General features: G+C 40.9%; 1 protein-coding gene across 1 annotated transcript in view; it reads left to right on the top strand.

The window, feature by feature from the left end:
* The first annotated feature begins 13,997 nt into the window (after positions 1-13,997).
* The window catches only part of LOC140204203 (probable E3 ubiquitin-protein ligase MID2), a 243,237-nt gene continuing 231,777 nt past the window's right edge, over positions 13,998-25,457 (top strand). The window contains exon 1 of the mRNA XM_072270697.1: positions 13,998-14,120. The gene's annotated coding sequence lies outside the window, so the exon portion shown is untranslated. The remainder of the gene's footprint in view (positions 14,121-25,457) is intronic.

Below are 25,457 nucleotides of genomic sequence, written 5' to 3'. Positions count from 1 at the left end.
AGGGAAGGCTTGTGACTTCGATCTCTAAATGTTCCTTTTCTGGAGCAGCCACAAGTTGTATTGGCAATCTGGACATAATGATAAATTTTACCACCAGTGTATGCCATCACTAAATGATGATTTCTGACCTCTGTACATCAATTCACTTTCTCCAGGGTCTCATTACATTAGATTATAAATCTCTTTTCAAGTTCTCCCACAAACATTCTTAATTCAGGATGCACACATTGGCTGAAGATGTCAGTGACGCTCGTTCTCCTTGCATCATACACAGAGAATGGCCAGTAGAGGCTGAGTTACAAACAGACAACTCAACTGCTGGAGTTGTTCATTTGCCATCCTTTATTTTAAGGCCCATCCTCTCACAATGCCAATGAACAAGTCAGCAATTACCCATAGCTTGGCTTCCAAACACATGCATACACAGGTATCATCTCCACACTGCAAGTCAAGGGGTGATGTCAGAATAGTCTGCCATGGAGTCCTGGAAAACTCTGCACCAGGACTTATGGAAATAGGCACGTCACCTCTGCCCGTACAACTCTCAGATTTTCCATGACAGCGGTCCCCAACCACCGGGCCGCGGACCAGTACCGGGCCGCAGAGCATGCGCTACCAGGCCGCGAGGAAAGGATATGATTTGGCGATATGAGTCAGCCGCAGCTTTCCTCATCCCCTGTCACGCCCAGTGTGGAGCTTGAACGCACGCAGGGTCATTACGCACGCGTCATCCACGTCAGCGCGGGAAGGAGATCAATTCCTCAAGCTTGCAAATGACAACGGGCTGAAAAGTATGTTTGACATAACATCTCTGACAGCATTCCAGATCAAGTTGGCTACGAAAACACTGAAAGCGTTGCTTCCATTTCCAACATATCTCTGCAATGAATGCAACGAAAACTAAATTGCAGAATAGGACCCCTTCGAGTATCGCTGTCTCCCATCACCCCTCGATAGGACCGTCTTGTTGCAGGGAAACAAGCCCAGGGCTCCCATTGATTCAGCAATATTGATGTGTTGCAGTGATTTTATATGTTCATACAGGGAAAATAGGTACTGTGTGTTTAATATCCAAATGTTACTTAAAATGTTATGATACTATTGACTTATTTGTATAACAATTACAGCATGGAAACAGGCCATCTTGGCCCTTCTAGTCCATGCCGAATGCTAATCTCACCTAGTCCCACTGACCTGCACTCAGCCCATAACCCTCCATTCCTTTCCTGTCCATATATCTGTCCAATTTTTCTTTAAATGATAATATCGAACCTGGTTCTGCCACTTCTACTGGAAGTTCGTTCAACACTTACTTCAAGCTCCCCGTCCTCCCCGATAATTGACATCACTATATTCATGCGAGGAAAATATGTGCTGTGTGTCTAGTCATAGTCATTGTCATAGTCATACTTTATCAATCCCGGGGGAAATTGGTTTTTGTTACAGTTGCTCCATAAATAATAAATAGTAATAGAACCATAAATAGTTAAATAGTAATATGTAAATTATGCCGGTAAATTATGAAATAAATCCAGAACCAGCCTATTGGCTCAGGGTGTCTGACCCTCCAAGGGAGGAGTTGTAAAGTTTGATGGCCACAGGCAGGAATGACTTCCTATGACGCTCTGTGCTACATCTCGGTGGCATGAGTCTCTGGCTGAATGTACTCCTGTGCCCACCCAGTACATTATGTAGTGGATGGGAGATATTGACCAAGATGGCATGCAACTTAGACAGCATCCTCTTTTCAGATACCACCGTGAGAGAGTCCAGTTCCAACCCCACAACATCACTGGCCTTACGAATGAGTTTGTTGGTTTTGTTGGTGTCTGCTACCCTCAGCCTGCTGCCCCAGCACACAACAGCAAACATGATAGCACTGGCCACCACAGACTCGTAGAACATCCTCAGCATCGTCCGGCAGATGTTAAAGGAGCTCAGTCTAATATTAAATATTTAATATTAAATTCATTAGATAAACTCTTTTAGAAATGAAATTGAGTGTATTAGCCACCTATCACCTATAATTCGGTCGTGATTAACACCCCCCCCCCCCACTGAACTGAATGGACAAAACCGATTTGCAGAGAAAAAAATCGGAAGGTACACGCATGCGCATGACACGCATGTGCACTGGTGCCCGTGCAAGGCTTCATGGTAATTGTAGTCTTTCTCTGGGTAACCGCAACCTATTTGACTACTACTCTTGTGCATTGGCAACCCTACCCGCGCCCCCCCCCCCCACCACCGGGTTGGCCGGTCTGCAAGAATATTGTCAATATTAAACCGGCCCGCAGTGCAAAAAAGGTTGGGGACCCCTGTTCTATGATATTTGTTCTTTGGATGTCTTGCCCAGGGATACAATAGGGGTTCTGATCAAAGAAAAGAAATCAAATCGGGTTTCCTTTCAAACTGTCATTCTGTGACCTTAGCCTGAGTTGGAAGAAGGGGAGTGTTGGTAAATAGCAGATTAAACATGGTTTGTGATAGATAGTCTCAATAGTCAGCATTCACTACATACAGCCCAATGAGGGCTACTAGAGTAATGCTATAGAAGTCCGCCACAGACGAAGAGACTGCATTACACTAAACTGAGGGCAGAGAACTAGGATAATAATATGTGTGATTCAAGTATTACCTTGTAGGTATAAATGATGCATTATGACAGACTCATTTACTGCAGGCTGCTATCCAAATCTGCTGGAGTTGTGAATTCAGAAATGTTTATTATTGAAGAATGGAATCAAACCAAGAGTTACAAAGGACAAAACAAAGGCGTTTTGCTTTCTAGCTGCCAGAATATTCTTATTAGCTGAGGAAAGTCTGACAGGCTGGTAGTCCAAAGTCAGCTTGTTTGTAATCAAGTGTCAGACAGTACTAGACTTTCGATGTGTTCTGACAGACAATTATTGACATAGGTCTCAGATGCTGCCTACTGTGCCCTCCCCACCCCTCCCCCCAACACATTGTTAATGTTACAGTCAGGGTTTTGCCAGTACAAACTAGATTATAAATCTCTTTTCAAGTTCTCCCACAAGCATTCTTAATTCAGGATGCACACATTGGCTGAAGATGTCGGTGACGCTCATTTTCCTTGCATCATACACAGCAAGCGGCCAGTAGAGGCTGATTTACAAACAGACAATTCAACTGCCGCAAAAGTTAACACATTCACTGTAGAGAGTAGCAAATGGGAAGAGGGACTAAAGAAAGATAACCATTACACTGCTAACAAGGTCACAAAATAGCTTCAGGTAAAGAAGGTGCCTTAGCCATTTTCTCTCATACCTCTGTAGTATCATTCCCAATGACTTCCCTCAACACCAGTTAATGATTGTTAAAATAGTGTTATGGTGTCAGTTACCCTACTTGGCAAACGATTCTCAGTCCAAAATGTCAACTGTTTATCCCCTTAATAAATGCTGCCTGACTTGCTGAGTGTGTTAAGAAAGAGGATGTGCTGGATATCTTGAAAGACATTTGGACAGATAAGTCCCTTTGGCTAGAAAGGATATACCCCAAGATACTACAGGAAGTGAAAGAAGTGAGTTCTGCACTTTTGATGGTGATCTCACTAGCCACAGGAATAATGTCAGAAGATTGGAGGATGGCAAAGGTTATTGTTGTTTATTCAAGAAAGTTAATAAGGATAATCCTAGGGTTAGAGTTCAATGAATTTTATGTTAGTGATGACAAACTATTGGAGAGAATTCTTAAGGACGGGATTTGGAGAAACGTAGCGTTAATCAGCATATAGAAACATAGAAACATAGAAAACCTACAGCACAATACAGGCCCTTCAGCCCACAATGCTGTGCTGAACATGTACTTACTTTAGAAATTACCCAGGGTTACCCATAGCCCTCTATTTTTCTAAACTTCGTGTACCTATCCAAGAGTGTCGTAAAAGACTCTATCGTATCTGCCTCCACCACCATCTCCGGCAGCCCATTCCACACACTCACCACATTCTGTGTAAAAAACTTACCCCTGACATCTCCTCTGTACTGACTTCCAAGCACCTTAAAATTGTGCCTTCTCATGTTAGCCGTTTCAGCCTTGGGAAAAAGTCTCTGACTATCCACACGATCAATACCTCTCACCATCGTATACACCTCTATCAGGTCACCTCTTATCCTCCGTCGCTCCAAGGAGAAAAGTCCAAGTTCACTCAACCTATTCTCATAAGTCATGCTCCCCAATCCAGGCAACATCCTTGTAAATCTCCTCTGCACCCTTTTGATAGTTTCCACATCCTTCCTCTAGTGAAGTGACCAGAACTGAGTACAGTACTCCAAGTGGGGTCTGACCAGGGTCCTATATAGCTGTAACATTATCTCTTGGCTCTTGAACTCAATTCCACAGTTGACGAAGGCCAATACACCGCATGCCTTCTTAACCACACAGTCAACCTGCGCAGAAACTTTGAGTGTCCTATGGACTCGGACCCCAAGATCCCTCTGATCCTCCATACTGCCAAGAGTCTTACTATTAATACTATATTCTGCTGTGATTTTTGACCTAGCAAATGAACCACCTTACACTTGTCTGGGTTGAACTCCACCTGCCACTTCTTAGCCCAGTTTTGCATCCTATGGAGTGGTATATCTTTGTGAGTGGTAGTTTGTGCCTCACAAGCTGATTAATTCCTTTGACAAAGTAACTAAACAAATTAATGAAGGCAGAGCAGTGGATGTGGTGTTTATGGATTTCAGAAAGGTGCTTGACGAGTTTCCCCTTGGTAGGTTCAATCAGAAAATCATGGCATGGAATCCAGAGAAACTTGGCTGGATGTGCTTGCCAACAGAAGACAGAGGGTGCTAATTGATGGCAGTATTCTACCTGGTTGTTAGTATCCAGTGGTGATCTGCAAGGATCTGTCCAGGGACCCCTGCTCTTCTTGATTTTTATAAATTACTTGGATGAGGAAGTGGAAGAGCTGGTTAGTAAGCTTGCAGATGACATGAAGGTTGGTGGGGTTGTGGATAATGTACAAAATCACTGTCGGTTCCAACAGGACATTGATTAGATGCAGAGCTAGGCTGAGAAGAGGCAGATGGAGTTCAATCAAGAAAAGTGTGAAGTCATTCACTTTGAAAATCAAACATGAAGGCAGAGTATATGGTTAATGGACTCTTAGCAGTGAGGAGGAACGGAGGTGTCTTAGGGTTCATGTCCGTAGATTCCTCAAAGTCACTAAGCAAGTCGATAGGGTGGTTAAGAAGGTGAATGTTGTATTAGCCTTTATTAGTGGAGAAATTGATGCTGATTGAAGTTAATATTCTATCAGATGTTCTGGTTAGACCACATTGGTTCTGGATGTTCATTAAAGTCAAGGCTTTAGAGAGTCTACAGAGTAAATTTACCAGGTTGTTACTGGGATTAGAGGGCAGCTTTTATTGAGCGAGCTAGGGTTTTTCTCTTTGTAACAAAGGGGAATGACAGCTGACTTGTTAGAGGTGCATAAGATGATAAGAAGCATAGATATAGGGGAGAGACAGCACCTTTCTCCCAGGGTGGAAATGGCTAATATAAGAGGGAATAAACCTAAAGTGATTGGAGGAAAGTATAGGGGTGATGTCAGAGGTAGGTTTTTTTACATAGAGGGTGCATGGAACAGTGGTGGTGGAGGCAGTTATGAACATTACAGAGAACTGAAGAGACTCTCAGATAGGCACGTGAAGAAAGAAAAATGGAGGCCTATGTCTGAGGGAAGGGCTAGATTGAACTTGGAGTAGGTTACAAAGTTGGCACAACTTTGAGGGCCAAAGGGCCTGTACTGATATATGGTCTATACTATATTCTCCAGTATTTCATGTGTGTTTCTCTAGATTTCCAACATCTGCAGAACCTCCTATGTTTATGATTTGCTATTTTTCAAAGACTTTTCTTTGGAAAGAAGTACCTTCTGGTTTTTGTGCTAAGTTAACCATGAATTCTGTCCAATTATGTTGTCCACTGGGACCCTGTTAAGTCCTGCATTTAATTATTAGAGTCCTTTTGAAAAACCTGTCAAAAATAGATGCAATTAATCTTAACAATTCTTCCCCACTTTTGTCCATGACCTCATTAGGGAACTAAATAGGAGGAGTTACTGACAGTGCAAAGGAGTTGAATTAACGTGCATAGATATGAAAATTGCTCTGGATTAATTATTGTGCCTCTCTCAATATAATCCTATTCATTCACTCCTTTGGAATCAAGACTTCCTGTCAAATTGCTGTCTGACTTACAAACAGATTATATTATTTCATTTAAAATATAATTTATTCATTCAACAGAATGAAATACAGGGATGTTATAGTGCATCAGAAAGCATTTTGATATTTTGATTTAGACAATCAAATTTACTTTTAAAGGTTTATTTTGGATTTTGACCGTTAAAAGTCATTGATCCAAGATTGTCCTGCATTTTTAGGAAATTATACTGGAGATATAGCTTTCCAGTAAAGTGTGTAGGCGAGCTCCTGAAACCCCAAGTGAAGTGAAATACAAGGGAACTTTTATTTATGGTGTCTCTGTGGCAGAATGTTATGGAGGTTCAAGTCCCACTCCCTGACCAGCCTAGTAGTGTAGTACTGCACTGTTTGATTTTAGCTCGGTCTGGTCTATCAGGTGATTCATTGATATTATTTTGCAGATGACCAGAGCAGTCTTTCTCCCATATCCTAGTTAATGTATATCCATCAGGCAACATGTTTCCTTCGGCATTGAATCATATATATCTTTCGCTTTCAAACCTTAAACTGAAAATTGTGATTTTTCTTCTAATGTGAATCACACTTCTGAGTCGCTTTGCATCATTTCTGAAACGTGACCAGGTACTCCTGGGCTTAAATCACCCCTGCATGCCTCTGACATAATATCACTATCAGCAGATGGTGTCACTTCCTATCCAATATTTTATTTGGAGCATCATGGGTGCAGGTGTTGTTTGGACCTTTCAACACACCCACACCCATTTTGCAGCTCTCGTGATCAGAGAGGTCCAGTCTTTGATCAGCTGCCCTACCTTCAATCATCCATCAATCCCACAGCATCGGCTTAATTGGACCAATGGCCACCAGCCATCCTGAATCTGGCCTAAGAACAGACCTTCTTGCAGTAAATTTTCTCACACAGATGTGCCTTGGGAAAGCAGCCAGCATAATCACAGGTTTCTCCCACCCAAGTCATTTTCTCTTCTCCTGTTGGGCAAGAGCTGCAAAAGCTTAAAAACATGTTCCTACAGACCCAAGGACAGCTTCTATCCTTCGTAATTACCTTTGCACGTTTCTGGTTCATCTGCACTGCTCTTCCTCTGCAGCTGCAACACTATATCCTGCATTCTTTTTTCTTTTTAACTACCTTGATGTACTTTGTATAGCATGACCTGTCTGGATGGCTTGCAAGCAAAAGCTTTTCATCATATTTCAGTACGTACATTTAAAATAATACACTCGATACCTCTGACAAACTAATATTTGAAGTTGTTTCAGAGCAACAGCCACGGGAACAGTAGTTAAAATCCTTTCCCTATGTCTATTCAAGCCATTCTCATAAACCATTAGACTTTCTTGCCCACTTTCCAGTCATTATCACTTTGCTGTTTGTAGGAGCTGGACGTACACAAATTTCCTGTTGCGGTTCCTATATTACAGCAGAGGCAGCACTTCAAAAATAATTCTCTGACTTTAAGTGCTTTGAGGCCTTCTGACAGGAATGTTAAAGGTGAAGTATAAAGCACTTCTCAAGCCATTTTCTGTATTCTTCTAAGCATTATGGAAGTCATGTTAAGATAGACAATTGTGTTTTCTGCACTTTCTATCAAAAAAAGCTTTGCTTTTGCTGGACATGAAGCTTGCCAAATGCTTTATTGAAAACTGTGACTTAAAATAACTGCTCTAGATTTATCTGAGGGTAGTTTTATCAAAAACAGCTGTGAATTTGTTCACATGTTTTGGCATTTAGCATAGCACCAACACGTCATCAACTTGTGTACAAGGCCATTTTTGATAGACAATTCCATCTTGCAGCTCACAAAGTCTCACCATTGAACTCTTGAATCCCTTATAATTCTGAACTGCTTTGATTTATATGCTACTTATTCAATGGTTCAGTTCCAACATTACTGTGTTGCTGATGTGGCTAGAAATATGGGGGTGCCAATTGTCAGGCACTAAGAAGCGCAGGGCATTTGGGAAGTAGGGAGAGCGCTGTGTGCATAAATACAGGGTGCAGGAGGTTGGGATGTGTGGAGCTGTGTATGGAATTGAGACTTTCAGAGTTGTGTTCATGTGAGATCTTGGAAACATAGGCCAAGGGTTGAGAGATACTGCCAGAGGACTTTCAATTGGGTTGGATGTAGCAAGCCTGCTTCTCTCTGTTCCATAGTCTGGCGAATTACTTCATTTCTTTCTTGTAGGTTTTCTGCAGGTTTTCTTGTAGACATTCACTCAAAAGCACTAGCTGCGTCACAAATAAAACAGCAACTGGTGTTAACCATTTTATATGGATATTCAGAAAGCCCAATAGCTGAAAAGGGGACAGTTCTTTTTCACATTCTGTAACACAACAAGCAGCAAACACCTAATCAAAAAGGTGGGCATTCTTCCTGCCTGTTACGTTGGGACTTTAATAGAAGGGACTAAGCCTGTTAAACACGTGTTGAAGTTAAGACCCAAAAGAAACCAAAATTTCCATTACTTTTTGCACTAGTTAAAGTCATGTTGTGAAAAAGAACTTTTTAGCCTGTCTTTGAAAACAGAGACAAATCCCTTATATTGCATTGTGGCTAATCATTCACATTTCAAAGCAAAATCTCATCTGTTGTCTCTTGAAAAAGTATTTTCCCAGATGGCAAACAGGCCACTGTCATAATTAGATCTAACATCCAACACAATATAGAATCTACTGATGCTGACCAAATATCTTTGTAAACAAAATGAAGTGCAATGATATACTATAATCTGATGAGCATGTGAAGACTGACAACCTTTTTGAAACGCAAAAACAGGATAAAGCCACATTTTTTAAAGTCAAAGATGCGAGGATAAAGGCAAATGTATAGAATTTATATTTTCTCTCAAATAAAGGCAATTAAAATTAATTATCAACCTATTTGTGTTTCCTGCTTCAAGGCATTCTAACAGTGTCAGAAGATATTTCACCAACACCTCACCCCAGGTCCTACTGATCTGATTGCATTAACTCATGTAGCTTTCAATCTGGTTCTCATGAGCCTTTAACTTCCACATCCACATCCTCGTTCTGTCCAGTCACAACTGTACCAAGCAGCAGGCTATTTGCTTCATGCCAAAATGAATGCATGAAAAGTTGGCTGGACGTGCACCTGCTGGGGCATTGCTTTCAACGTAGCTGAGTAGACACCAAACCTGACTAGGCAGGGACTATGTGTCAGCTGCCTCTGTGAATGGTACAGAGTCAGCAAAAGCAGAATGGTTACGTAATTGTTTTAGAGCTATTCGGCCTATGGACTGGGACTGAAATGTTTATATTTTGTGTCTGTATCACTCACTTGGGCATAGATGGTGCCCTAAATGCCTCACATGCTGCTAAACAATCTCTTCTCTTTGACGAATGACTAAATACAAACACCAACTTTTGAAATGACTCTCCAAATCACAAACATCATTCCTAATATTTCCCTGATGCCATCTCTTTTGATGTACATGTGAAAGAAGTTGCCTGTTGACATGATAACATTTCATATTGCAATAATTAAGATCAGAGAATGTTGAAGGGAGAAATGCCTGAAGGGGCCACAACAAAAGGCATTTTCTTAAAACATGCTGCTTCCCAAGCCAGTTAAACGCACATCAGTTTATTGTACTAGCACTGAATGTCATGATTGACTGAAAACCTGATTTACATTTTTAAAGCACCTAATGAAAGAGGAGAACTATCTACACAGGAAGTTTCATATAAGGACTTAATTTATGTGCACAGCTCATCAAACAGTGATAGCATTAAAAGTTATCTCTACAGGTGGCTCAGAGCTCAAAGGATCAGAACTTGGGAACTGCGCGATGCACCAGTCTAACAAGAATTGATGCATACAAGAGGCAATAAGGTGCAAGTGTTGCTGTAAGTGCCAAACCACTTCAGGTTCAAATGGCTTAAATTAGTGACTAAACAGTGTCAAAATATCTGTACTTCTGTACTCAGTAGCAAAGAAATGTCTTTACATAATTATGGCCTGAATGTGAAATTCTGTGTGACATTGTGCTATCAAAGCAAAGCGCAGAAAATAATTAGAAAGGAGATTTTTTTAGAAACAGGAATTAAAAATTGCAAGACATCAGAAGTTCACATTGAAAAACATAGCCTAGATCAGACTAGCTAGATGGCCTGGCTCTATTCTATAATATTTTACAATCCTTATTGTGAATCTTAAATCATAACACTATTTCCTCTGATATGTGGAGTTTAGCAGGAACCTGAATTTAAATATTGAATATAAAACTATTCTCATATATTATCTATATACAGTAGTTATTTTTTGTAATTGTCTTAACTTTGTAACCTATTGGTAATATTTTACTCATAGATGGAAACAATATTTTAGTATTTAAAATTCTCATTATGTTGTAGAACTCTTTCAAGTGCCCGCGCTAAACCTTGTAGTGTTATCAGGCAGAAACATTCTGTCAAGCAAGTTAACTATAGGTTAACAGTGTGTGAAATTTGCTGCCAAAACAATTGCAAGATTTATGGTGCCTATTGTTATTCCTCAGTAAAGGATTCAACAGTCTTTGGCAAAGGGCAGATACCCAATTAAATGTGCATATTCCGAAACTTGTCTCTGCTGTTGGCACCCCACATGTTTTGTTGGAATCTGTGTTGGGTATTACCCTTTAGCTCATTGCAGTTGTGTAAGTCTTGTCATAACAATGTGATCAGTATTAATGATTTACAATCAATGTCTCTGGAACTGAAAATTTATTACTAAAAGAAGGAATCATTAGATCTCAGGCTGTCAAAATTCTGGCAAGACTTTAAATTTTTAATTGTTTTGTTTTATTTTCCTTGTATGCCTTTAATTTAGTTATTTTAATTCTATTTGACATATGTATGCTGAGATATTTTATGCACCCTATTAGTTAGTAACAATGGTGGCATCACGATGAAGGTACCAGTCATTGGCTCTTTACTGTCCCAGTTTCACTCAAGACCATGAACATTGTCTACCTTTGCCACCAGCTCCTTTCACTCACCGGGCTTGGCATGTCTGGTGGCTCCAGATCCAATCAAACCTGTAACGTATCATGGGAATAGCCAGTAGTGGGAAGAACTAAGGCCAAACAGTTTGGATGAAGAGAAAGGATCAAGGGCAGTTGTTCAAATACTAAACAGGTAGGACAGCTGCTCCAGACCCTAGACTCAGGAAAACAGGGGCAAGATTGTGGGTTGGAGGAGTGATAAAAATGCAATAATTTAGTGAGAATCCTGTTTGGAGCTCCACCAGTTACACTTTGTTGTCCTAAAAATGCCCAACAATAACAAGTGGGACAATGGGATTCAACTTCCACTAAAATGTCCCAAAACAGCACTGCATACATAATTCAGTCATCCCACAGAAACAGTATCAGCAAAGGGTAAATATCTGGTGCAATGCAGGATCACCTGGAAAGAATCATATTGGGGTTCCCTTGAGGTAAAATCAATTTTCAATTGCACATTGCTGGAAAGAACAACATTATGCAGTAGAATTACTGGGCAAGAAATTCCACTGCAATTTGTCTCCTTGTCAGCCTTGCCCTATTCTCCATTATCCTAGATCTGTGACTTCTCTCACTGCGTCACATTCAGTTCTCACTTTGTGGCAAAATGTTATGATCTGGAGGATAGAACAAATTATGTAATGACCCATCTAAGAGTTCCACAAGCAGAAATGCTTGAAGCGCATATGCCGGGATCCCAGAGTTTTAGTGAAGAATATGAAAACATCTGTAATATAACATTCATCTTCCAGGCAGATGAGAAATGTTAGAGAATCAGCACTTGGCATCTTCCCATTGCAACCTGAAAAAACCTCTCTGTTACCCCTCTATTGCCCCATGTGACCTCAATCCCTTCTTTATATATTCAGCTTGCGTCTTCTGCAAAGCAAACAGTTCAGTTTTACAGGAAACTGCTACAAGTGCTATTTACCTTAAATGAAAAGCTTGCCAATTATTAAATTATATTTGAACGTATTTATACTCTGGTTCAACACCATTTATAAAATATAATTGACTTTTTGGGTACCTTCATTTAATCAAGTACATAACACTTGGTCTGTCACAAGATCCATAGATTTCCCCACTGAACCTTCCCACATGTCTTCTATTGCTCCTTCCAATAATTCAATTAATAATTGTACCGTCCTATTAGTAATGTTGCTGAGAAACCAGAAAGTTCCAGGGTAAATAAACTATTTATTCTGAAATCAGCCATAATCTGTTTCAGTGAGCCTTGACAGAGAACTATTTCCTCCTTGCTCAGCAAGGAGGTTTGTGGGTATCAGGTGAACTTAGCTTCAGTTTTGATTGTCATACCTTCTGTGGACGAACGAGCACATTGAAGAATAATGCTCATTGAATGGGCACGCTGACTAAGAACGCCCATTAAACGGGCACACTGATGAATGACGTCATTGAACGGGCACACTGCCGAAGAACGCTCATTGAACGGGCACATTGATGAAGAACGGCCATTGAACGGGCACACTGATGAAGAACGGCCATTGAACAGGCATACTGATGAAGAATGCCCATTGGACGGCCATACTGATGAAGAATACTCATTGGACGGGCACACTGATGAAGAATGCCCATTGGATGGGCACGCTGATGAAGAATACCCATTGAATGGGCACACTGACAAAGAATGCCCATTGGACGGGCACAGTGACTAAGAACACCCATTGGAGAAGTTGGGGATAAGCCCAGGGCACAAAATTCAAAGCACAGAGTATTGATATTTAAGCGGTACCTTTCACAACTCTGGATGTCCTGAAGTGCTTCACAGGCAATGCAGTCGTGGTTGTAACTTGGGAGACGTAGTAAACAGTTATCAGATAACAAATGTACAGTCCTTGATAATAGCCAGAGAGTATCTTATTACTCTAAGAAGAGCTCTCCACTTCTTCAAAATAATTCCACATTTTTTAAAAGAACCAGTCCCTGCCTACTAACTGGAGTAACATACACAATATGCTAGAGGACCTCAGCAGATTAGGCAGCATCTATGGAAAGGAACAAAGAAAAGCTGAGACATTTCGTCGAGAGCGGCTATTATCTCATTTGCAAGGTAATACAAATCACATCACAGCAAATCCTCACCACTGGACTTACGCGTCAAACCTAGACTGCACACTCCAGTTTCTGGAATGGGCCTCAAATCCATGACCTCTTTATTCCAAGGCAAGGGCAGCAGCCAGAAAAGTGGAATATAAGAACATAAGGGGAAAAGGATAAAGCAGTTTTTTAAAATTTTATTAACTAGGGGTTTAAAAAAATATACATTTTTGTGATGTTACTAGCTAATTGCTGAAAGCAGAAGAATCTCTTTTAAAATGTAACTTGCTAACTTAAGAAATTATATTTCTATCGTGGTTAAAGTGGATGGTGTGAGACCATGTACAGCAGCAAGAAATTTCCATTTGTTTTTTTCGCGAGCTAGAGTGTTTCCAGACAGTTGGATAATAACACAAAGAACGTTAGTGCTTCCTACAGAGCTGAAACTTGGAAAAGGCAATCAGTCGAGGGTGGGAGGATACCTACAGCCCAGCCAACTGCCGTGAAGCGGCTTTTTAATTGATCCCAGCTGCCTGTGAGATGAAAGTCATTCTGGCAGCTCGAGTCATATATCCCCTGGGAAGCCAGTCTCTGAGCACCGAGCTGTATATCTCTCCTCGCGCCTTGTCATTTGCTGCTGAGTTTGAAGGGAGGGAGTTGTGTGGGTGACTAGATTAGAGTGAATGAGCATAGTTTGAGAAGCTCTTGCACAGAGGGGCTGGAGCACAGGAAAGGGACAGGGCTCACCAAGTTGCTGTGAGCTAAGCAACGGAAGAGACGGAGGTACACAGAGGTAAACACAGACTGTTGACATGGGCTGGGAACACTGCTGAATAGAAGGTAAGAAATGAAGAACAGAGAAAGCTTTGTTACTGCCTATACAGCTTTGAACACGTTAAAGGTATAGTTAATGGGCTTTCCTACATCACTCTGCATTACTTTAATGAACTCTGCATTACTTTAATATTTCTTGAAATACATTTACATTTGCAAGAAGTATAATCTGCACACACACTTTCACATTTCCTCAGTTAAGGTTTCTTGCATGGAAAGCTGGGAATTGATACTGGGGCGCTTAAAAATTTTTAGTCTTTCAGCGCGAGTAAAGACGGTAATCAAGAGATGCAGGATGTTTGAAGGGCAGATTGCTTTCTGGATTTAGATTACATGCTCTGGCCTTACATTCAGATCTGTTTGATGACAGCCTTTCTGCGCAGCTGGTGCAAGGTGTTTCTGCTGCTAAACAGATTATGTCGTGCTGGTAGAAAAACATGCATTCATTTTAATTATAATCATACATTATCTGTTTTCATTTTATTTTTATTACTCCATTCAACAATATATTCTTCTAAAGAGCCTGCTGCTCAGTTAGAAGTACCTTAGCAACCACAATCCCTTCCCCCCCCACTCATCCTCTAAGTTGCTAAAGTTAGCAGCAAGAAGAATGTAGGTAATTATGGGCAGATGTTGATGTCCTCACAGTCAAGTGGCCTGTCAGCATCCTGTTTAGGCTCACGCCTAGTGAATTGGGTCAGGATCTGGAAGACCGTCACACTTGTTGGGCAACCAAACAACGGAAGTCTACACATCAGGGAAAGGTGCAGGGAAAATGAAAGACGAAGTTGGTGTGGTGGAGGCAGAAAGGCACTTGTTCACTAAACCAGGACAGAAGTGATTGAACCATGCAGGCTTCATTAATGATGGTGTGAGATCATTTAACAAAAGCTGTGTTAAACATTGGAGTAAAGATTTTGCTGATTCAATTATTCCTTCCCAGGGATAGGGGCATGATTTGGAAGATGTTATTTTTCACCAATTTGAGACCGCTGAGCACTGAATGAAAGAGAATAACTTCAGATGTGAATTGAGTCCGGGTCTTATTAAAAAAATAAAAGAAATCAGCAAGGAGATAAATGGTCAATGACCATATCACCATATAGTGCCACTACAGGGGAATAAAGATGTCGATGTTTTGGAAAAATTTAATGAGCTGTTACTTGTATTAATTTTGATATGGTGATCCTAGCAAATTTAATTTGGGATGATTGAAGTACAAGGGCTTTAGGTGAGATGATTTATGAGGATAAAGGTTTAGCAAATGGTAACTATCTAACTACAGCAAGTGGAATCCTCCTCTTGAGTAGTTATTCAAAAGCGTTTTATAATGGGTAAGGGGTGAAAAGCTAGGGATAGAACATCTTGGGGAAACTCAGAAAAATTAAACACAGGCTGGAGCAGAATAAGAAACAGTTTGCACAATCATTATTCAGAGTGGGAGGGAAGTTGATAAATTTACTCATCAATCTTTTTAATCCAACAATATGTAATAGAGGGTAAGTATGGCAGGTTTTTGAAAAATAAATCAGGCAATGCATCGTACGGGAAGGAGAATGGCTGGCTTTTAAAAATTTACAATTTATGCATTAAACAAGCAAAAGCTAACCACCCAAATTAGTCTTGCCGCTGGGGGATTTATTTGGATGTGCTAACTGGGTAATTAATTTCTTCACTAATGGCCATCTACAGACTGTTAGAGGTTTGTAAATGCAAATAAAAATCTATAAAACTTGTGTATTAAATGCTTGAATGTTTCATTTGTGAGTTTACTCAATTTTATTTTGCCAACTTTGATGACCTGTTTAAGTCCAAATTGCTTTATTTTGCAGTAACATGTCCCAGCTGGTAGTGCTGTGACTAAGGATCTCCCGCTTCAGTGTGACATACCCATACCCTCCCGTTCTGACCTCTACATGGCACTAGTTAAAACTAGGGCTGCAGCTCCTGCTAAATTTACCAATGCAGGTAAAGCAGGAGAATCAACCTTCTTGTAGACATGGATAGTGTGTGGACAAATAATCCTGCTCAAATGAGATGAAATAATGTATTGTAACAGATTGTACTGCAGTACCAAACCATTTGTCAGTCCACACACAATTTATTGAGCCATGGATCTTTATTTAGCCCAAATAGTATTTTGCAATTGACTAAAGGCAGGCAAACTTAAATCAATTTTATCAGAACTGGATAATCCACATAGATATACTAGCTTGAGCTGCAGCATTTAAGGATGTCAATCAATAATGTTTTGCTGGGATGCCAAGTAAACCTACTTGCACTCATGCACCAGTGAGCAAGTCCCATCCTTGCCCTCCCTGTTCACCTGAACAGATTTAAAACAAATTCTCTCTGCATTTTTCCAGTTATCAAATTGTAACTATTCTGTGTTCCAAAGAAAACACATTTTTGTTCAGTGGGGTTGTTCACTGTTAAATGGACTGTTCAATGTGATTGTAACTCTGCAAATGAGGGGGATGCTTGGTTTGTTAATTTTCTGTGTGCTGTTAATTGATGTTAAGCCTGTTTCTGTGGAGCAGAAGTAATACACTTTGTTGCCTGTTTATTAGGTAGAGGAGTAGAACCAGTGTGATCTTGTGCTGCTGTATCCTATTCTCTGTAAACTAGAGGCTATTATACATGAAAATCCTAGGAGATCAACAGTTTCTGAGATACTCAAGCCACCGCATCTGGCACCAGCAATCATTACACGGTTAAAGTCACTTCAATCACATTTCTTCTCCATTCTGACATTTGGTATGAACAAAAACTGAACTTCTTGAGCATGTTTGTGTGCATTGATCGACTGATTAGATATTTGCATTAATGGGTATACATAATAAAGTGGCCATTGAGTGTATCTTGGTACATAAAGGAGTTTTGATCAGAAATTGTAATGAATATTTCCTATTGGTTTTGATACTGAGTTGATGTTGGAAGAGTAAGTAGTTTTGCTGATCCTGATCATTATTCATGCTTCATGCATAAATCACATATAAGGAAAGGATATTGATGGCCCTCATAGCTTCCTGTTATATTCACAATGACCTTATAGCTTTGCTCTATGGTAACCAATGCGAAACCTGCCAAAGGGAAATCCACAGGAATAATAATAAAAAGGAACAGCCAAAACATCCAACAAACAAATCAAGAAATTTTTGACCAATTTCATCTGATATTGTAAAGGTGACAGTTCACCCATGTTCTGATTGATGCTTTAAGGAACATCAATTTGGAAACATGACCTTTCTCTGATCCATTTACAGTTGTTGTTGCTGTTGATATCAGTGTATCAATAACTGAAGCCCACTCCTGTTGTTTTATGCTTTTAGCAGTTCTGGGATGTAATAACTTTTGTAGCTGGCGGTGAAACAGGAAGAGTCATAGGTGTTCAAATCACCTGAAGCATGCAGGCTATTGGCACTCTGCAGAAGTGAAACTTGCAGTTGCATTAGAAATGAACAGAATGAGAAGAGGATTTCAAATACCATCCACTGTGAGTTTTATTGGTTAATGTGAACATGTGACATGTTTTCTAACTTCTATTTGATGAGTTGTGTCAGCTTTCATAACTCATAAGGAATCCTATCTAATGTCCAAGGGTACCTCTGGTTTTTCTTATGGCTGTTATGCATTGCTGGTATGTAGCTCCTGTTGCTCTCTGACCATCAAGAGACAGAGTTAAAATGCAAGTGGATGCCCTTGCTGCTGGTTCAAAGAGGGCATCACATTAAAGATGGTGAGATCCTGTGAGGATATTGGTTAATCTGTCTGGTTGGTTTCAATTTCTTTTACTCTCTCAGGTGTGGTTAGAGCCACAGGTGATGATAATGCATCATGGGCTGCAGGGATAGTAGAGATGTGCCTTGATCCCAGTGCTGGAAATGCTCAGTTTGGTGAACTGGGAATAGTGTTTATATTTATGATGTTAAGAGTAACAGTAAATATAATTTGGGCCCAAGGATCAATAGGACACTTTTGGTGGTGACCTCTATTGTTGCTGAAGTTTACTGGGTCAGTGGAAGGTCAGCCTGTTTACATAGTCTTGACTTGCATGACATCGAAAGATTGAATACTGCAATTACACCCAGCTCTGGGTGCAAATGCTCAGACCGCTCTTCTCAACTTCTTTCCCAATTTCCCTCTCTCCCTTCTCCATGCCAGCACCCCACTGTAAGTACCCATCAAATCCCTGAAGGGCTGGCAGAGGCTCCCTTTAAAGCTCAGCTCAGCAGAATGAAGTAAGCAAAAGCAAGATCTATATATCCAGGCTTCAATTTAATTTTTAACCATCCTAACTTCTCCAATCAGATTTTTGAGTCTTAAACCCAAACTGGATATTTGATCAACACACACAAAATGCTGGTGGAACACAGCAGGCCAGGCAGCATCCATAGGACGAAGCACAAGTCGATGTTTCAGGCCAAGACCCTTCGTCAGGACTGCATTCTCACTATCCTTAAAGGTGCAAGCTATGAACTTTGTAATATTGCTCATCTTTCATTGGAAGTCCTACATGGTTTGATCAGCATCTACTATGTATCCTCCATTCAACTTTAATTCCCTCAGAGCGGTGTGCTCTGTACACAATCCTATTTGCCTGCCATTAATTTGCCAAAGCTTGTTGAACAGGTCACTGCAGATCTGTTCTCTTCTCAAATCCGCTGTGTCAGGATTGCACAGACAGGCACCTCCCAGTCTCTTACCCAACTAACAGGAGTCACCAGCTTAGCACCTGCAGCCTATGTAAACCCAGCTCTCGTCTGCAATCCTTGTTCACTGATACAGACCAGGCGGTCTCAACCAGCTGCTCCTAGCTTTCACTCCCTCTACCTAAAGTTTACGTTGTTGCCTGTTGTGTTTAGTTTCTGTTTTCTCATTTCATGGCCCTTCGTGGGTTGTAATTTTGTGGTCTATTATTAATGTTATCGTTCATCACTAGGTCTCCTCTACTGCTCTACTTTTGGGTCAAGCAGCCCCTACATTAGAAACAGAGAAACAGAGAAACACAGAAAACCTACAGCACGATACAGGCCCTGCGGCCCACAATGCTGTGCTGAACATGTACTTTCTTTAGAAATTACCTAGGGTTATCCATGGCCCTCTATTTTCCTAAGCTCCATGTACCTATCCAGGAGCCTCTTAAAAGACCCTATCGTATCCGCCTCCACCACCGTCGCCGGCAGCCCATTCCACGCACCCACCACTCTCTGAGTAAAAAAACTTACCCCTAACATCTTCCAAGCATCTTAAAACTATGCCCTCTCATGTTAGCCAATTCAGCCCTGGGAAAAATCCTCTGACTACCCACACGATCAATGCCTCTCATCATCTTATATACCTCTATCAGGTCACCTCTCGTCCTCCGTCACTCCAAGGAAAAAAGGCCGAGTTCACTCAACCTATTCTCATAAGGCATGCTCCCCAATCCAGACAACATACTTGTAAATCTCCTCAGCACCCTTTCTATGGTTTTCACATTCTTCCCATAGTGAGGTGACCAGAACTGAGCACAGTACTCCAAGTGGGTCTGACCAGGGTCCTATATAGTTGTAACATTACCTCTTGGCTTTTGAATTCAGTCCCATGGTTGATGAAGGCCAATGCACCGTATGCCTTCTTAACCACACAGTCAACCTGTGCAGCAGCTTGAGTGTCCTATGGACTCGGACCCCAAGATCCCTCTGATCCTCCACATTGCCAAGAGTCTTACCCATTAATACTACATTCCGCCATCATATTTGACCTACCAAAATGAATCACCTTACACTTATCTAGGTTGAACTCTATCTGCCACTTCCCAGCCCAGTTTTTCATCTTATTGATGTCCCACTGTAACTTCTGACAGCCCTCTACACTATCCACAACACCCCCAACCTTTGTGTCATCAGCAAATTTACTAATCCACCCCTCCCGTTCCTCATTCAGGTCATTTATAAAAATCACGAAGAGAAAGGGTCCCAGAACAGATCCCTGGGGCACATCACTGGTCACCAGCCTCCATGCAGAATAAGACCCACTGTCCCTCAGGACCATACCAACCGTCCATATGTTCCACTTCAAGCCTGTTGTCCATAGACCACTCAACCCCCTGTGCCAGCACCTCTGGAACCAAGGATAGTGGAAGGCAATCCATGATGGAAGGTGTACACAGTTTGCTGGTTGCTGAATTCACATCATCGTGTACAGAGTGTGCAATACCTGGTCGACTGGGAAAGGGTATGGGCCGAAGGAGAGGACTTAGGTGCCATCCATTTTCACCTTGGGCCCATCACTCATTGTGGACTTCCACCAGACCCATCCGGATCGTGCTGGAGCCATCGAGGACCAGCCACATGAGGGGTGTTCCTGTCAGGCCTGCACAGGCAGGCACCTCGCAGTCTTCACCCAGCTAACAGGAATTACCTGCCACTCAGTTCCAACGCAGCACTGCAGCCTGTTTAAACCCAGCTCTTATCCACTCCTTGCTCACTCATACAGGTCAGCCGTTGCTCCTAGCTTTCAGTCCCTCTGCCTAAAGTTTACTGTGTTACCGTTTAGTTTCTGTTCTCTCTTGTTTTGTGACCCCTCATGGCTTGTTATTTTGTGGTCTATTATTAAAGTTATCGTTCACTGTTGGATCATCTCCACTGCTCTTCTTTTGAATCAGGCCTCCCCTACATTTCCTGACACAGTCAATGTTGCTTACCTCTCTGCTTTTACAAAGTTCTGTTTGATAGAGAAGATCAGTTGTACAGACCCTACATGACATTTGCTGGTCAAAGAAATGCAAAGGGTATGGAAATAGACTTAGCAATTGACAAAAAAATACAAATACCACCAAAAAAAAATGTAATTTAAGTCAGCTTAAAGTGTAAGAAAATATTTTAAAACATTAAGATAAATTAAAATTAGTAAATTCCTAACTTGCAGTTACATATTATTCAGGGTTAGCAATCCCAATCAATTGAATATATTAGTTATGCATACACTAGCCAATTGACAGGTAAAGCAAATAGTCTGGTGTTTGGTACATCTGTTCTGCACTGCTGGACCACAAAGAAGATTTGATTTGACATTCAGCTCACCCACAGCTCTCAACACTGAATGGCAGTGGTTACAGACAAGCTTAACAGTGAGTACTAGATAGCTAATGATCCTCATCTGTCAATGTCCTCAATCTATTCTGTCGTTATAAATTGCCAAATTTTACAAACCATTATCTAAGCTCATTATTCTTTATACTTGCCTATTTATGAATGGCCACATATTTTACACCATGATTGATGGCTGTGTTTTCAGCTGCCTCAAATTCAGTATGACACACTCTCCCACTACATTTTTCCAGGTTACTTTAAGCCCCCATTTCCCCAAGCATTGTTGGTTTACTACCTGTTTTTGTGATGCTGCTGTGAGGCACCTCAAGGATATTTTTCTGCAATAAGATGTCAGGTTAACATAGTGGGAACATTTGCTGGATAATCTGCCGAAGTGCAATTATATCTTCATACTATCCAGGTGGGAAGCTTCCAGCAGAATTGACTGGTCATTGTTAAGGTGGAAGCTTTGGTTGAATTTGTCCTCACTTACCTAAGGCCAGAATAGCCGATTTAACACCACTACACCTATTCCTGTTGAGAACACAATTTGTCAATGTAGCTTAAGCATCAAATTATAAATCCTTCTGACGTCTATTAACTGGCGACACTATATATCAGCTAAGAATGAATTATATTTTGACAATTTTTTTCTTGCCTTAGACAGTATCAAAATTTATAAAGCGCACTAATAAACTATCACAGGTTTCTTTGAAATCCACATGACTAATGGAAGGGCTTCTACAGAAGACATTCAGAGATGTACAATCCATCAGTATATTAAGCTGTCACATTGAAGTGATTTAAAACAGGCCCTTTTGCAGAAGTGGAACGGGAATTTACTAGAAGCAGCCATTTATAGAACTCTTACCTTGTATGTTATATCTATAGCCTCAGATATTCCACTTGTATCAGTAGTGCTGTAGCAGATGAGATCAAGCCCATCTGCTGGAAGTTTGAGTCAAAAAATAAAATGAGAGTGTCGCTGGAAATCTGCAGATCCAAAGAATGATAATAGTGCAGATTATTAATACAATGTCAGCAGACATTGCTCTTGGAGGTAAAAGTGGGTACTTGATGATTGGTGCAGAGTCATGTAGCCAAAGGGCAGGCATGACGCAATTTTTATTTCACAGCAGTAAGCTGCCTTGCTATACACAGAGGTACCCCAATTGGACTGCTGTGCATTGCACTGAACAGTCAATCCCCTTACTTGCAATGGTGTGACATAAGTGCACTGGCTATTTCAGATTAATCTCTCTCTATAACTACGGTTTCATAATATTAAATTATAATTTAAAATATTAGAGTTGAGGCTGAAATATCAACTTAAGGGTGTCATTTATACACCTAATAATCTTGTAGTATGCAGACTTTCTAGTCAGGTATCAATCAAAGTTCGATGATATTCAAACCAGGCAGCCTTTCATGTAACATCATAGTTTAGTTAATACAACTGTATCTTAGATTAACAATTCACCTGATGTTATAATTATAAATGCACTGCTTTAGAACCTCTGACTATGCAACTCAGGCACGTAATCCCTTGTTCATAGTTCCAGCTGAGCCAGACCAACCATGATTGGAATTAGAGTGCAGTTGCATTTTTGATTTGCTAAAAAGAAATGAAAGATCAGGTATATTTCTGCCATCCAGCATCCCTTATCTAGCCAGTAGCATGGAAGCTTTACATGCTTGACATAGACTGAGAGCAGGGGCTACTTCAGCAGCAGTATTTATCTTGTCATGGGATTATCTTTCTATAAAAATGGCAACAGCCACTTGAGTAGAATAACAGATAACTGTATTAACCCAGGGAGCTTTTGCATCACAGGAAACAGCTCCACAGGTTTGCAGTCTGTGTCAGTGGTGCAAAATATAAAGACAATCTGAAAAGTTCAGTCATTTTCAACTCTGTTATTTTCATCTGGGTGGGAGGCAATAAATTATGGATTGCGAACACTTGCTTTATGGATTAAGGCTTCGTCCACACTAGACTGGATAATTTTGAGGACGCCGGCTTCACGTAAAAACGATAGGCGTCCACACCAGACGTTTTTGAAAATACCTCCGCCCACATTAAAACGAATATTTGGGCAAATCTCCTCCTACTGGGCATGCGCAGGACATACAGAAAACAAACAAAGAGGAAACAGTATACTTGCTGCGCGTTTGTCCAGTTACAGACTAGAAAAACTTAAAAGGAAATTGCCAAACGAAAGACTTGGCACGCATTTGTCATAGTCGTAGTCATAGTCATACTTTATTGATCCAGGGGGAAATTGGTTTTCGTTACATTTGCACCTTAAATAATTAAATAGTAATAAAACCATAATTAATTAAATAGTAATATGTAAATTATGCCAGGAAATAAGTCCAGGACCAGCCTATTGGCTCAGGGTGTCTGACCCTCCAAGGGAGGAGTTGTAAAGTCTGATGGCCACAGGCAGGAATGACTTCCTATGACGCTCTGTGTTGCATCTAGGTAGAATGAGTCTCTGATTGAATGTACTCCTGTGCCCAACCAGTACATTATGTAGTGGATGGGAGACATTGTCCAAGATGGCATGTAACTTGGACAGCATCCTCTTTTCAGACACCACCGTCAGAGAGTCCAGTTTCATCCCCACAACATCCCCACTGGCCTTACGAATGGGTTTGTTGATTCTGTTGGTGTCTGCTACCCTCAGCCTGCTGCCCCAGCACAAAACAGCAAACATGATCGCACTGGCCATCACAGACTCGTAGAACATCCTCAGCATCATTCGACAGATGTTAAAGGACCTCATCCTCAGGAAATAGAGACGGCTCTGACCCTTCTTATAGACAGCGTCAGTGTTTTTTTGACCAGTCCCGTTTATTGTCAATTCGTATCCCCAGGTATTTGTAATCCTCCACCATGTCCACACTGACCCCCTGGATGGAAACAGGGGTCACCGATGCCTTAGCTCTCCTCAGGTCTACCACCAGCTCCGTAGTCTTTTTCACATTAAGCTGCAGATAATTCTGCTCACACCATGTGACAAAGTTTCCTACCGTAGCCCTGTACTCAGCCTCATCTCCCTTGCTGATGCATCCAACTATCTCGGAGTCATCAGAAAACTTCTGAAGATGTCCAGAAACATTTCCTACAGTCACAGTCTCTTCACCGATGAAAGGGACGACAGCTACAACTAAATGCAATAAGGCTTGTTACTGGGCAAAAGTGAAAATTGCTGTTACCTCATTTGTTTGCCTTTACTTTTGCCTTGTCTTTTTATTACACGTTAAATACAGAAAAATAATACAATGTGTTACTGGGCAAAAGTGACAATTGCATCTATTGAATGTTTTCATGAGCAATACATTAATAAAGCACCTTGTTAAATGTATAAAACATGTCTGCATCAGTGTTATCTTGCATTTCCATAGAATGTTACGTTAGGCTGTTACACATCTATTGTCAGATGTTGTTGTGGTGTTGGAGGTTGCATTCAAGAAAACAATGAAATGCTGCACTGCCACCACCATTTGTTCTGGCACGTCATGACAGCGTTTTTAAAATTAGCCGGTTATCCCGTACACACTACAACGGCCAACCAGCGTTTTCAGATTTAAACACTCTGGAGAGTGTTTTAGAAAAGCTCCGTTTTTGGGGGAGGAAAACACCGTTTCAGTTTGTCGGAGGGTCAAAACGAAGAGAAAATGCTTCGGTTACAGATTTATCCGGTCTAATGTGGACGTAGCCTAAGAAAGGCAAGTATCACTGGGGTGGAGGGCGGTTGTGAGCTTGAAGCAGGGAAAGTGATTCCTTGAAATCAAAACAGCCTGGAGTAAAGTGGTTTCGCACATTCCAGAGAACTCAGGGCCAAATTGCATTCACACTGAGCTTTGTTAGTGAGGTCATGTGACAACTCTACTACAAGAAATCCTGTCATTTCTGCTGAAAGTGACATCTTAACACTTTAGACTTACTTAGAAATTAACGTATTAACATTGACTTCTGTAGATCTCCTTAATGCACTTCAATAAGTCAAAACTATATGCCTCCTTTCAGTTCTCCAGTGGTTCCACGCAAGTGTGGAAATCATTTACAACAGAAGTACAAATAATTATTCAATTAATTTGACTTCTAATAAGTTTGATTCAATCAAACAAAATAGTTGAGATTGATAAACAAATCATTTCCGTGAAAACCAAATATATGCAGAAAATGTATGCAAATGTTCTGATGCAGATAGAATTAACAAAATTCCTCAGTACCTGCCATCTTCAGGTTCAGCCTCAT

The sequence above is a fragment of the Mobula birostris genome, chromosome 10 (genome assembly GCF_030028105.1).
Source record: "Mobula birostris isolate sMobBir1 chromosome 10, sMobBir1.hap1, whole genome shotgun sequence".
Taxonomy (NCBI): domain Eukaryota; kingdom Metazoa; phylum Chordata; class Chondrichthyes; order Myliobatiformes; family Myliobatidae; genus Mobula; species Mobula birostris.
The sequence above is the reverse complement of the archived record's forward strand: the minus strand, read 5'-3'. Positions and strand labels throughout refer to the sequence as shown.